The sequence below is a fragment of the Rhinopithecus roxellana genome, chromosome 15, assembly GCF_007565055.1.
Source record: "Rhinopithecus roxellana isolate Shanxi Qingling chromosome 15, ASM756505v1, whole genome shotgun sequence".
Taxonomy (NCBI): domain Eukaryota; kingdom Metazoa; phylum Chordata; class Mammalia; order Primates; family Cercopithecidae; genus Rhinopithecus; species Rhinopithecus roxellana.
Window position 1 is genome coordinate 79408944 of NC_044563.1, and position 13350 is coordinate 79422293.

A 13350-nucleotide genomic window follows, 5' to 3' on the forward strand; every position below is an offset into this window, starting at 1 on the left:
AAATAAGAATCATTATTTAGTCTGGTTCAGCTACTTCTCAGCACCTTGTGTCCATTTTTATGGTCTACTGCTATACTAGAGAGGTCAAGGAAGTAGTCTTAGGTGCACAGGAAGCTACCCAAAAAGGATCTCTGGGCCTTTTTTTTTTTTTTTTTTTTTTTTTTTGTTGAGATGGAGTCTCGCTCTGTCACCCAGGCTGGAGTGCAGTGGCCGGATCTCAGCTCACTGCAAGCTCCGCCTTCCGGGTTTATGCCATTCTCCTGCCTCAGCCTCCCAAGTAGCTGGGACTACAGGCGCCCGCCACCTCACCCAGCCAGTTTTTTGTATTTTTTTTTGTAGAGACGGGGTTTCACCATGTTAGCCAGGATGGTCTCGATCTCCTGACCTCGTGATCCGCCCGTCTCGGCCTCCCAAAGTGCTGGGATTACAGGCTTGAGCCTCCGCGCCCGGACTGTTTTATTTTTTAAAGACAATTCTATTACTAGAAAAACTAAGGTCGGGTGCGGTGGTTCACGCTTGTAATCCCAACACTTTGGGAGGCTGAGACGGGCGGATCACAAGGTCAAGAGATTGAGCCCGTCCTGGCCAACATAGCGAAACCCTGTGTCTACTAAAAATATAAAAATTAACTGGGCATGGTGGTGCGTACCTGTAGTCCCAGCTACTTGGGAGGCTGAGGCAGGAGAATCACTTGAACCCGGGAGGCAGAGTTTGCAGTGAGCCGAGATCATGCCACTGCACTCCAGCCTGGCAACACAGCGAGACTCCGTCTCAAACAGACAAAGAAAGAAAAACTGTGTGTCTATTTGTGGAAAGAAAAAAATATCTTCATTAATCCCATCAGCCATTTATTGAGTTCCTACTATAGTCCGGGCACAGGTGCTAAGGATGCAAAGATGAATAAAACCCAGGACCTTCCCTGGAGGGACTTGCAATGTAGAAGCAAGGAAAGACTAGGTAAGCTGAGTGATAGAAGTTTATCAGGGTACGTTTAGAAGGCTCCAAATAGGAGTAGATGGTATTACCTGGGCAAGGAATCAGGAAAGGTTTCATCCAGGAAGAGACCTTCCACCTAACCAAGACTAGATGAAGACTTGAAAGGTTCTAAACTCCAAAAAGATTATAGTGTCCCATTTTTCATATGTAATCAGAATGAAAATATTAAGCCCTGAAACATGTTTCAAGTTCAACATGATTATACTCAAAACATACACTGTGTATAGATTGACTTATCAAATTCTGTTTCTAATTTTTTCCTTTATTTTTCAGTTCCCCTGTTTTGCTGGTGTTCTAAGCACTGGCGTGGCGTGCCCCTTGAGTAATGCCGCACTAATGACTTTATCCATTCTTCCATGAGCAGTGTCTTTGGGAACAGGCCAGCATTCTATGAAAAGGGCCTTCCCTACTAGTCTCAGTCATGCCCACACCAAATCCCATTGCTCTATCTGGACCATGGAGACAGAAGAAGAGATTCTGGTCTGTTACCATGTGATTCCATTCCCTAGGAGGAGGGGTGACTTGGGATCCTGGACTCAGTATGCATGGCTTAGAAAGTACTGGACCAGGAGTGAGGGGTCATTGTTGAGTAGGCAGCCAAAAACCTCTGGAAGGATACTAAAGGCTGTGGTGGGTGACAGTGGGCTCCTGGAGGAAGGAGGGTGATGATACTAATTTGGTTACCTTCGAGTTTCACCTAGAGTCAACCCTGGTCCCAGCATCATGGTATCTGAAGATTAAGGAGACACCCTGTCTTAGTGTTCCTTAAAGTGAGTAGGGATAGGAGAGAAGGCAGGTGGTCCAGGAGTTGGAAGCAGATAACTTCTTTTATTTGGGGCAAGTTCACAACCACAGAGGACTTAGAATAACTGGGTGGATATAAAAAAATGTCAACTATGGCTGGGTATGGTGGCTCACGCCTGTAATCCTAGCACTTTGGGAGGTTGAGGTGGGCAGATCACTTGAGGTCAGGAGTTCAAGACCAGCCTGGCCAACATGGTGAAACCCTGTCTCTACTAAAAATACAAGTAGTTGGGCATGGTGGCACATGCCTGTAGTCCCAGCTACTCGGGAGGCTGAGGTAGGAGTATTGCTTGAACCTGGGAGGCAGAGGTTGGAGTGAGCCGAGATCACATCACTGTACTCCAGGCTGGGCTACAGAGCAAGACTCTGTCTCAAACAAAACAAAACAAAACAAAACAACAAAAAAGTGTCAACTAAAAAGGAAAATTCAAAAAGAGGCCAGGTGCAGTGACTTGTGTCTATAATCCCAGCACTTTGGGAGGCCAAGGTGGATGGATGGCTTGAACCCAGGAATTCGCGACTAACCTGAGCAACATAACGAAACCCCATCTCTACAAAAAAATACAAAAATTTAACCCAGGCATGGTGGTGCATGCCTGTAGTCCCATCCACTCAAGAGGCTGAGGTGAGAGAATTGCCTGAGCCCAGGGAAGTCGAGGCTGCAGTGAGCTGTGATTGTGCCACTGCACCCCAGCCTGGATGACAGAACAGTGTCTCAAAAAAAAAAAAAAAAAGAAAAAGAAAAAGGAAAAAGAAAAATGATTCTCCAAGATGAGAAGAGAGAGGAATGATGAATGGTCATGGGGAGTAAATCATTACTGTAAGATTATGACCTAGTGAATTTGGACACTCAATGCATGTTAAATGAATCAATGAATTTTGCTCAAGATCAAGAATCAAATGAGGAACATATCCACTTCATGTACAGTAGCAGAGAGACTTAAGGCTGAGAGGGAAGGGTGGAGGAGATGGTGAAAGCTTCTTCATACTGTGCTAAATAGCTTGGATTTCTTGGCTGGGGAGGGAATGTGGAGGACAAGTAAGTAGATGAAACTTGGAAAGGAATGGGGATGTCCCTGCCCTCGTGGAACTTAAGGCTAATTTCCTGAGGGAAAGAGACTGGAAGTCAAAGGGAAGAAGCCAGTGAGGGACGATTTCAAAAATACAAGAGAAGCCTGGTGCGGTGGCTCATGCCTGTAATCCCAGCACTTTGGGAGGCAGAGGCAGAGGCAGGGGCAGAGGTGAGAGGATTGCTTGAGTCCAGGAGTTTGAGACCAGCCAGGGCAGCATGGCAGAACCCAGACTATAAAAAAACTACAAAAAGCAGGGCATGGTGGTGCGTGCCTATAATCCCAGCTACTCGGGAAGCTGAGATGGGAGGATGGCTTGAACCTGGGAGGTCCAGGCTACAGTGAATTGTGATCATGCCACTGCACTTTAGCCTGGGCAACAGAGCCAGACTCTGTCTAAAAAAACAAACAACAACAACAAAAAAAGGGAGAAATACAGGAGAGAGGATATTGATAGGGTAAAGCCCCTAGATTTGGGGTGGGAAGAATATAGAGAACAAGTAGATAAATAAAACTTGGAAAGGAATGGAGTACAGAGAAGAAGGTAGGAGTGGGAGTGGATATGGATTTTATTCATAGGCATAAGGTGGATTTTATGCTCGGTGGTCTCTATTTCATTGATAAAGTAGGAATTAAAGTTATTGAGGATAATTTGTTGGATTAAGGATTTATATGAATTGACACATTTTAGAAATGCCATTAACAGATATAAGAATGAGATAGAAGACCTGACCACCCAGCTGAGGTTGAAGACCAAGATCAGACAGGGGCAACTTCAATACAACCATACAATTTTCTTTTCTTTTCTTTTCTTTTCTTTTCTTTTCTATTCTCTTTTCTTTTCTTTTCTTTTCTTTTCTTTTTTTTCTTTTCTTTTCTTTTCTTTCTTTTCTTTTCTTTTCTTTGACAGAGTCTCGCTCTGTCACCCAGGCTGGAGTGCAGTGGCCGGATCTCAGCTCACTGCAAGCTCCGCCTCCCGGGTTTCGCCATTCTCCTGCCTCAGCCTCCCGAGTAGCTGGGACTACAGGCGCCCGCCACCTTGCCCGGCTAGTTTTTTGTATTTTTTAGTAGAGACAGGGTTTCACTGTGTTAGCCAGGATGGTCTCTATCTCCTGACCTCGTGATCCACCCGTCTCGGCCTCCCAAAGTACTGGGATTACAGGCTTGAGCCACCATGCCCGGCCTTTTTTTTTTTTTTTAGCAGACAGGAGCACCCCTGGAACAAAAACAGAAGACAGACCACTGGGTGTATCACAGCAATGGCGTGGTGGCCAGGACATGGGTTGCACAGGGCCAAGGAGCAAGGCAATTAGAGCAACTAGAGATGGATCATCAAGTCCAGACTGGACGGTGAGGGCCTGGGAAGCTGAAGGTAGTACAGCAGTTAGTCACACCACTGGAGATTCCAGTGAGGCTTCTGAAGATTAGTGGGCAGAAAGGAAAGGTTGTGGTCAAGAAGGGAACTTCTGTTTAATTGATGCATAATAAGTATGCATATTTATGGGTAATATGGGATATTTTGATACTTGCATACAATGTGTAATCAAGGTAATTAGGATATCCATCATCTCAAACATTTATCATTTCTTCGTATTGGGAACATATCAAATCCTTTTCTGGCTGTTTTAAAATATACAATAAGTGGCCAGGCAGAGTGGCTCACTCTTGTAATCCCAGCACTTTGGGAGATCTAGGCAGGCAATCACGAGGTCAGGGGCTCGAGACTAGCCTGGCCAACACGATGAAACCCCATCTCATCTTTTTGTATCTTTTTTGTAAAGATACAAAAAATTAGCCGGGCGTGGTGGTGCGTGCCTGTAATTCCAGCTACTCAGGAGGCTGAGGCAGGAGAATCGCTTGAACCCAGGAGGCGGAGGTTGCGGTGAGCTGAGATCGCGCCATTGCACTCTAGTCTGGACGACAGAGCGAGACTCCATCTCAAAAAAAAAAAAAAAAAAGAGAGAAAAATGAAATATACAATAAGCTGCTGTTAACTAGAATCACCCTCCTGTGCTGTGGAATGCTAGAACATATTCCTTCCATCTAACTATATTTTTGTAGACATTAACCAATCTCTTCATTCCCTACCCTTCACTTCACTACCCTTCCTTCCTAGCCTCTGGGAACCATCATTCTACCCTCCGCCTTCATGAGATCAACTTTTTTAGTTCCCATATATGAGTAAGAACATGAGACATTTGTATTTCTGTGCCTGGCTTATTTCACTTAACACAATGTCCTCCAGTTCCATCTATGTTGCCGCAAATGACGGAATTTCATTATTTTTATTTTTATTTTATTTATTTATCTTTTTTTTTTTTTTGAGACGGAGTCTTGCTCTGTCACCCAGGCTGGAGTGCAGTGGCCGGATCTCAGCTCACTGCAAGCTCCGCCTCCCAGGTTTACGCCATTCTCCTGCCTCAGCCTCCCGAGTAGCTGGGACTACAGGCGCCCGCCACCTCGCCCGGCTAGTTTTTTGTATTTTTTAGTAGAGACGGGGTTTCACGGTGTTAGCCAGGATGGTCTCGATCTCCTGACCTCGTGATCCGCCCGTCTCGGCCTCCCAAAGTGCTGGGATTACAGGCTTGAGCCACCGCGCCCGGCCCTATTTATTTATTTTATTTATTTATTTTGACAGAGTCTCGCTCTGTAGCCCAGGCTGGAGTGCAATGGTGTGATCTCTGCTCACTGCAACCTCCATCTCCCAGGTTCAAGCAATTCTCCTGCTTCAGCCTCCCAAGTAGCTGGGATTACAGGCACCTGCTACCATGCCCAGCTAATTTTTTGTATTTTTAATAGAGATGGGGTTTCACCATGTTGGCCAGGCTGGTCTCAAACTCCTGACCTCAGGTGATCCACCTGCCTCGGCCTCCCAAAGTACTGGGATTACAGGCATGAACCACCGTGCCCAACCTATTTTTATTTTTATTTTTATTTTTATTTTTGAGACAGAGTCTGGCTCTGTCCCCCAGGATAGAGTACAGTGGCGAAGTGGCACGATCTCAGCTCACAGAAACCTCCACCTCCCAGGTTCAAGTAATTCTCCTGCCTCAGCCTCCCAGGGAGCTGGGATTATAAGCGTGCACCACCACGCCCAGCTAATTGTTGTATTTTAGTAGAGACAGGGTTTCACCATGTTGGCAAGGCTGGTCTTGAATTCCTGACCTCAGTTGATCCACCTACCTCGGCCTCCCCAAGTGCTGGGGTTACAGGCATGAGCTGCCGTGCCTGGCCGAATTTCATTCTTTTTTATAGCTGAATAATATTCCACCGTGTGTATGTACTACATTTTCTTTATCCATTCATCCACTGATGGACACTGAGGTTGATTCCATTTCTTGGCTATTGTGAATAGTACTGCAATGAACATGGGAGTGCAGATATCTCCCCGATATACTGATTTCCTTTATTTTGGATATATACCCAGCGGTGGGATTGCTGGATCATATGGTAGGTCTATTTTTAGTTTTTTGAGAAACTTTCATACTGATTTTTGAGACAGATTCTCACTGTCACCCAGGCTAGAGTGCAGTGGCACAAATCTTGGCTCACTGCAACCTCCATCTCCTGGGCTCAAGCAATTCTCTTGCCTCAGCCTCCCAAGTAGCTGGGATTACATGCATGTGTCGCCACGCCTGGCTAATTTTTTGTATTTTTAGAAGAAGAGGAGTTTCACCATGTTGGCCAGGCTGGTCTTAAACTCCTGACCTCAAGTGATCTGCCTGCCTTGGCATCCCAAAGTGCTGGGAACACAGGCGTGAGCCACCGTGCCCGGCCCATACTGTTTTTTATAGTGGCTGTAGTAATTTACATTTCTAACAACAGTGTACTAGCATTCCCAGAAAGGGGACATTTTTAAATGGAGCTATTCAGAGTCCAGAGTACGTCTGCAGGGAAGTAGGCTGCTGAATGGAGACAGGTCATTGGTGTAGAATAGACCAAGAGAAATAAAGCATTTTGAAGCCGGGCGCGGTGGCTCAAGCCTGTAATCCCAGCACTTTGGGAGGCTGAGACGGGCGGATCACGAGGTCAGGAGATCGAGACCATCCTGACTAACATGGTGAAACCCCGTCTCTACTAAAAAAAATACAAAAAACTAGCCGGGCGAGGTGGCGGGCGCCTGTAGTCCCAGCTACTTGGGAGGCTGAGGCAGGAGAATGGTGTAAACCTGGGAGGCGGAGCTTGCAGTGAGCTGAGATCCGGCCACTGCACTCCAGCCCGGGCGACAGAGCAAGACTCCGTCTCAACAAAAAAATAAAAAATAAAATAAAATAAAATAAAAAAGAGAGAAATAAAGCATTTTGAATGCCTACTAGGAGTGACCTTTCTGACCCACCCATCAGTGGGGTGGATCTTTATGATATTGTGAAACACATCAGTTGGCCCTCCATATCCGTGGGTTCCACATCCATGGATTCAACCAACTTCAGACTGAAAATATTCAGAAAAAAAAATGGTGGTTGCATCCGTACTGAACGTGTACAGACTTTTTTCCCTGTCATTATTCCCTGAAAATATACAGAATAGTATAACAACTATTCACATAGCATTTACATAATATTAGGTATTCTAACTAATCTAGAGATGATTTAAAGTATATGGGAAGGGCTGGGCGCAGTGGCTTATGCCTGTAATCCTAGCACTTTGGAAGGCTGAAGCAGGCAGATCACTTGAGGCCAGGAGTTCAAGATCAGCCTGGCCATTATGGCAGAACCCCCGTCTTTACTAAAAATTCAAAACTTAGCTGGGCATGACGGCACATGCCTGTGATCCCAGCTACTCGGGAGGCTGAGACAGGAGGATTGCTTGAGCCCAGGAGGTAGAGATCACAGTGAGCTGAGATCACAGTGAGCTAAGATCACACCATTGCATTCCAGCCCAGGTGACACAGCAAGACTGTCTCAAAAAATATATATATACACACACACACATATATAAAAGCATATATAATGTATAAATATATATTATATATAAGTATATATTTAAGTATATATAAATATGTAAGTATATATTTACATATGTATAAGTATAAAATATATAAGTATATATTTTTATATAAGCATATATATTATATATAATATTTATGTAAGTGTGTAGGGAATTCAAAGCCAGCTTTCAATGATCAGATCAAAACTACTGCAAAGTCTGCTTTAATACATGAAATTAAAAAAAATAAAGTATAGGCTGGGCACAGTGGCTAACGCCTGTAATCCCAGCACTTTGGGAGGCTGAGGCAGGCGGATCACGAGGTCAGGAGATCGAGACCATCCTGGCTAACACAGTGAAACCCCATCTTTACTAAAAACATACAAAAAATTAGCTGGGCCTGGTGGTGGGCACCTGTAGTCCCAGCTACTCGGGAGGCTGAGGCAGGAGAATGGCGTGAACCCGGGAGGCGGAGCTTGCAGTGAGCTGAGATGGCACCACTGCACTCCAGCCTGGGTGACAGAGCGAGACTCCGTCTCAAAAAAAAGAAAAAGAGGCCGGGCGCGGTGGCTCATGCCTGTAATCCCAGCACTCTGGGAGGCCTAGAGGCGGATCACAAGGTCAGGAGATTGAGACCATCCTGGCTAACACGGTGAAACCCACCTGTACTAAAAAAATACAAAAAACTAGCAGGGCGAGGTGGCGGGCGCCTGTAGTCCCAGCTACTCGGGAGACTGAGGCAGGAGAATGGTGTAAAACCCAGGAGGCGGAGCTTGCAGTGAGCTGAGATCCAGCCACTGCACTCCAGCCTGGGCGACAGAGCGAGACTCTGTCTCAAAAAAAAAAAAATAAAAGAAAAAAAAAATAAAGTATATGGGAGGCTGTGCATAGGTTATATGGAAATACTAAACCATTTTATATTGGGACTTGAACATCTGTGGACTTTGATATCCGAAGGGAGTCCCAGAACCAATCTCCCACAGATACTGAGGGACGACTGTACAAATGTACAATATTTGGTCTTTCCCTCATTTCCCGGCATACAACTTCTAAAATCCTTGGACTCTTCACAGTGTAAGTGTCTTTTTGTGACCCAGTGAGTTGACTGAGGGCTGGCAGCACCTAGGTAGCTTCAGGATGGGGGCTGATCACTGGAAAGAACAAGGCAGGATTAGAGGGTTGAGATTTTCAGCCCCACCCCACAACCACCAGCAAGGGGAGAGGGGCTGAAGGTTGAGTTAATCACCAATGACCAATGATTTAATCAATCATGCCTATGTAATGAAGCCTCCATAAAAACTCAAAGGAGGTTCAGAGAGCTTCTGGATAGCTGAACATGTGAAAGTTCCTAGAGAGTTCCTGGAGAGTGCATAGAAGTTCTCCATCCTCTGGCCGGGCACGGTGGCTCACGCATGTAATCCTAGCACTTTGGGAGGCTGAGGTGGGCAGATTGCCTCAGGAGTTTGAGACCAGTGTGAGCAACACGGTGAAACCCCGTCTCTACTAAATACAAAAATCAGCCGGGCGTGGCAACATACACCTGTAATCCCAGCTACTCATGAGGCTGAGACAGAAGAATCATTTGAACCTGGGAGGCGGAGGTTGCAGTGAGCTGAGATCGTGCCACTGCACTCTAGCCTGGGCAACAGAGCGAGACTTTGTCTCAAAAAAAAAAAAAAAAGTTCTCTACCCTCTTCCCACATGCCTCACCTATTGCCTCTCTTTGTCTGTATTCTGTGTAATATCCTTTATAATAAGCTGATAAGTGTAAGTAAAGTGTTTCTCCAAGTTCTATTAGCCACTCTAGCAAAGTAATCAAACCAAACGAGAGGGTTGAGGGAACCGTGATTTATAGCCAGTTGGTCAGAAGCATGAACAGAAACAACCTGCGGCTTGTGATTGGCATTGGAAGTGGGGGGTAGTCTGTGGGACTGAGCCCTCAACCTGTGGCATCTGACACTATCTCCAGGCAGGTAGTGTTGGAATTGAATTGAATTAGAGGACAAGCAGCTGGCGTCCACTGCAGAATTGATTGCTTGCTTAAAGTGTAGGGTAAAACACCCACACATCTGGCGTCAGAAGTGTGTTGTGAGAATATAGTAAGAGAAACTGAGTTTGTTTATTTCTATATATTCTCAACCCAGTATTAAGGGTAAGGAAACAGGGCCCAGAGAAAAGCTGGGAAGACACCTGATCTGTAAAGCTGGTTCCACCGAAAAGATACAACCAAGAGGTGTGGTGCGAGTTCAAGTTTTAAGAGAAGGAAGAAAAAGAGATAAGAGACTTGGGCAGAGACCCTTGGCATTCTGCAGCTTTGGAGAACCCCACTTTCTTCTTATCAAAGGAAATGGTGGTACATAGCAGGAGAGAGAGGGAGAGACAAACACTGCACTTTAAAAATTCACTTCAAAATTGCTTGATTTTGTTTCGTTGTTTTTATAAATTTTTTTTTTTTTTTTTTTGAGATGGGGTTTCACTCTTGTCACCCAAACTGGAGTACAATGGCACGATCTCTGCTCACTGCAACCTCTGCCTCCCAGGTTCAAGTGATTCTCCTGCCTCAGCCTCCCAAGTAGCTGGAATTACAGGCATGTGCCACCACGCCCAGCTAATTTTTGTATTTTTAGTAGAGACAGGGTTTCACCATGTTGACCAGGCGGGTCTTGAACTCCTAACTTCAGGTGATCCACGCGCCTCAGCCTCTCAAAGTGCTGGGATTACGGGCGTGAGCCACTGCGCCCAGCCTATAATTTTTTTAAAAAAGCAACAGCAACAGCAGAGACTCTGCCTAGTCTCTAAGGGGTCAGGAGAGGCAATCAATAGTTACCCCTCCACGGCCTCCATGCAGCACCTATGCACATTTTTCCTTCCTGCCTGGAGGAGCCACAGGAGGACTGGAGAGCTTTGCTGCTACATACCGGCAGGAACCCTGAAGCCAGCTGATTGGGTGGGGCAGGGTGGGGGTTTGCCCTCAGTCTCCTCTTTATCCACCCCTCCTTCCTGGTCCTGGGCTGCATCTCTCCAAGTGACCGGCAGAGGGGCCTTCATTAACAAATACACTTCAAAACCATTCTATCCAGAGGTGACAGACTGTCATGGTGCGCAAGGGAGGCACAGTGGAAGAGGGACCTGGGATGGTGGAAGCAGAACTGGTCAGTTCCAATATCCCCCCAGTCGAATTCCTTTCTAGCTCCCATAGGACCCTGGTAACCCTCCTTTTTTCCATAGGCCCACAAAGCTGCTTACCAACTGCTTCTCCCACAAATCCCTGCCCAGAGCAGCCTGTGTCTGTTAGATTAGCTCCTGGCACTAAGCTGAGATGGGAATTTTCTGCTTCTGCCTTGCTCATCTTAAGCCAATTATCATCAACCCTTACATGTCATGTCTGGGCCTAGGGAAACATGCCCTGGATGGAGGCTCTGTCCTGGTGGTGGGGGTGAGGAGGTCTGGGGTGGGAGTTGGGAGAATCCTAGAGAAGGGGGAGAATCCATCTGGGAGGAGTTCTGTTTGGAGGAATAGGGGAGGATCCACCTGGACATTGGAGAAAGTCTGTGGTGGGAAATAGGGTGTTTGTTCTGGGGATGGGAGATCTAGACTAAGGAAAGAAGGTTCTTTTAAGCAATGGTTCTCAAAAGATGGTCCCTGGACTAGCAGCATCAGCATTACTTGAGAACTTATTAGAGATGTAAATTCTCTGGCTCCACCCCAGATACTGAATCAGAAACTCTGGGAGTGCAGCCCAGTAATCTAATCTGTGTTTTAACAAGCTCTCTAGATGATGTGGATGTGCGCTCAAATTTGAGGACCACTGCTCTTGAGTTACAAGGTCTACTCTAGGAGTTGGAACTGTGTGTTCTCAGGAATCAAAGGTCCATCCTGGGGGATACGTGGTGGGAGTGGGGAGTATATCTAGGATGGAGAGGGTCTGTGCTAGTGGACCTCTGGAAGGCTGGAAAGGTTCTATATCCTAGAATGAGAAAAATCTGTTCAGGGGAACTGACAAAATCTGCTTTATAAAGTGGGAAGGTGACAACAGGTAATGAGGAAGTCTGACATCGTCCATAAAGCCATGGTTTAGGATCACTGAGACCTGGATTTGAATCCCTACATCCATCATACTAACTACGTACTTCATACTTGGACTTAACATTTCTGAGCTTCAGTTCCTTATCTAAAACATGGAAGAATAATACTGACTTCATAACATTGTTACAAGGACTGGTTAGACTGTTCGGTTAATGGGTATTTATGGAGTGCATTTTCTTTTTCTAATTTTTAATTTTTAATTTTTAATTTTTATTTTTGGTAGAGATGGGGTCTCCTTATATTGCCCATGCTGGTCTCAAAATCCTGGGCTCAAACAGTCCTCCTGCCTGAGCCTCCCAAAGTGCTGGGATTACAGGTATGAGCCACCACACCCGGTTTTGAGTGCAATTTCTGTGTCCAAGTTCTAGGAACATAGTGGAGAAAGAGACTGGCCCAGCCCTTTACTCAGATACCAACCATAGCTCTATGCTATGTGCCTAGCAGGTAGTAGGCATCCAATAAATGTAGTTTCCCCTCCTTTGCTAAGGAAAGGAAGATTCATCTTGGGGAAGGAAATGAGCCTGAACCATGGTGTGACCTGGGAAGTAAGAATGTATGGTCTATGCAGTGGCATGATCATGGCTCACTGCAGCCTTAACATCCCAGGCTCAAGTGATTCTTCTGCCTCGGCCTCCCAAGTAGCTGGGACTACAGGCATGTGCCACTATGTCTGGCTTATTTATTTATTTATTTACTTATTCATTTAATTTTATTTTTTGAGACAGAGTCTTGCTGTGTCTTCCAGGCTGGAGTGCAGTGGTGTGATCTTGGCTCACTACAACCTCTGCCTCCCGGGTTCAAGCCATTCTTGTGCCGTAGCCTCCAAAGTATTATAGGCATGAGCCACCATGCCCGGCTAATTTTTCTAATATTAGTAGAGATGGGAATCTCGCCATGTTGGCCAGGCTGGTCTCAAACTCCCGACCTCAAGTTATCCACCCGCCTTGGCCTCCCAAAGTGCTGGGATTACAGGCGTGAGACACCATTCCTGGCCTATAGTCTATTCTTGAGAATGAAAAATTGTAATCTGCTGAGTGTGGTGGCTCATGCCTGTAATCCCAGCACTTTGGGAGGCTGAGGCGGGTGGATCGCTTGAGGTCAGGAGTTTGAGACCAGCCTGGTCAACATGGTGAAACCCCATCTCTACAAAAAATACAAAAAGTAGTCGGGCGTGCTGGTGTGTGCCAGTAGTCCCAGCTACTCAGGAGGCTGAGACAGGAGAATCACTTCAACCCAGGAGATAGAGGCTGCAGTGAGCTGAGATCTCGCCACTGCTCTCCAGCCTGGGTGCCAGAACGAGACTACGAAAGAAAGAAAGACAGAGAGAGAGAAAAGAAGGAAGGAAAAAAGGAAGGAAATAAGGAAAGAAGAAAAGAAGGAAAAGAAAGAAAAGAAGGATGGAAGGAAGGAAGGAAAAAGAAAGTTGTGTGCCAAAGAATAAAGCTGGGTGGTATTAAGACATGGAGGT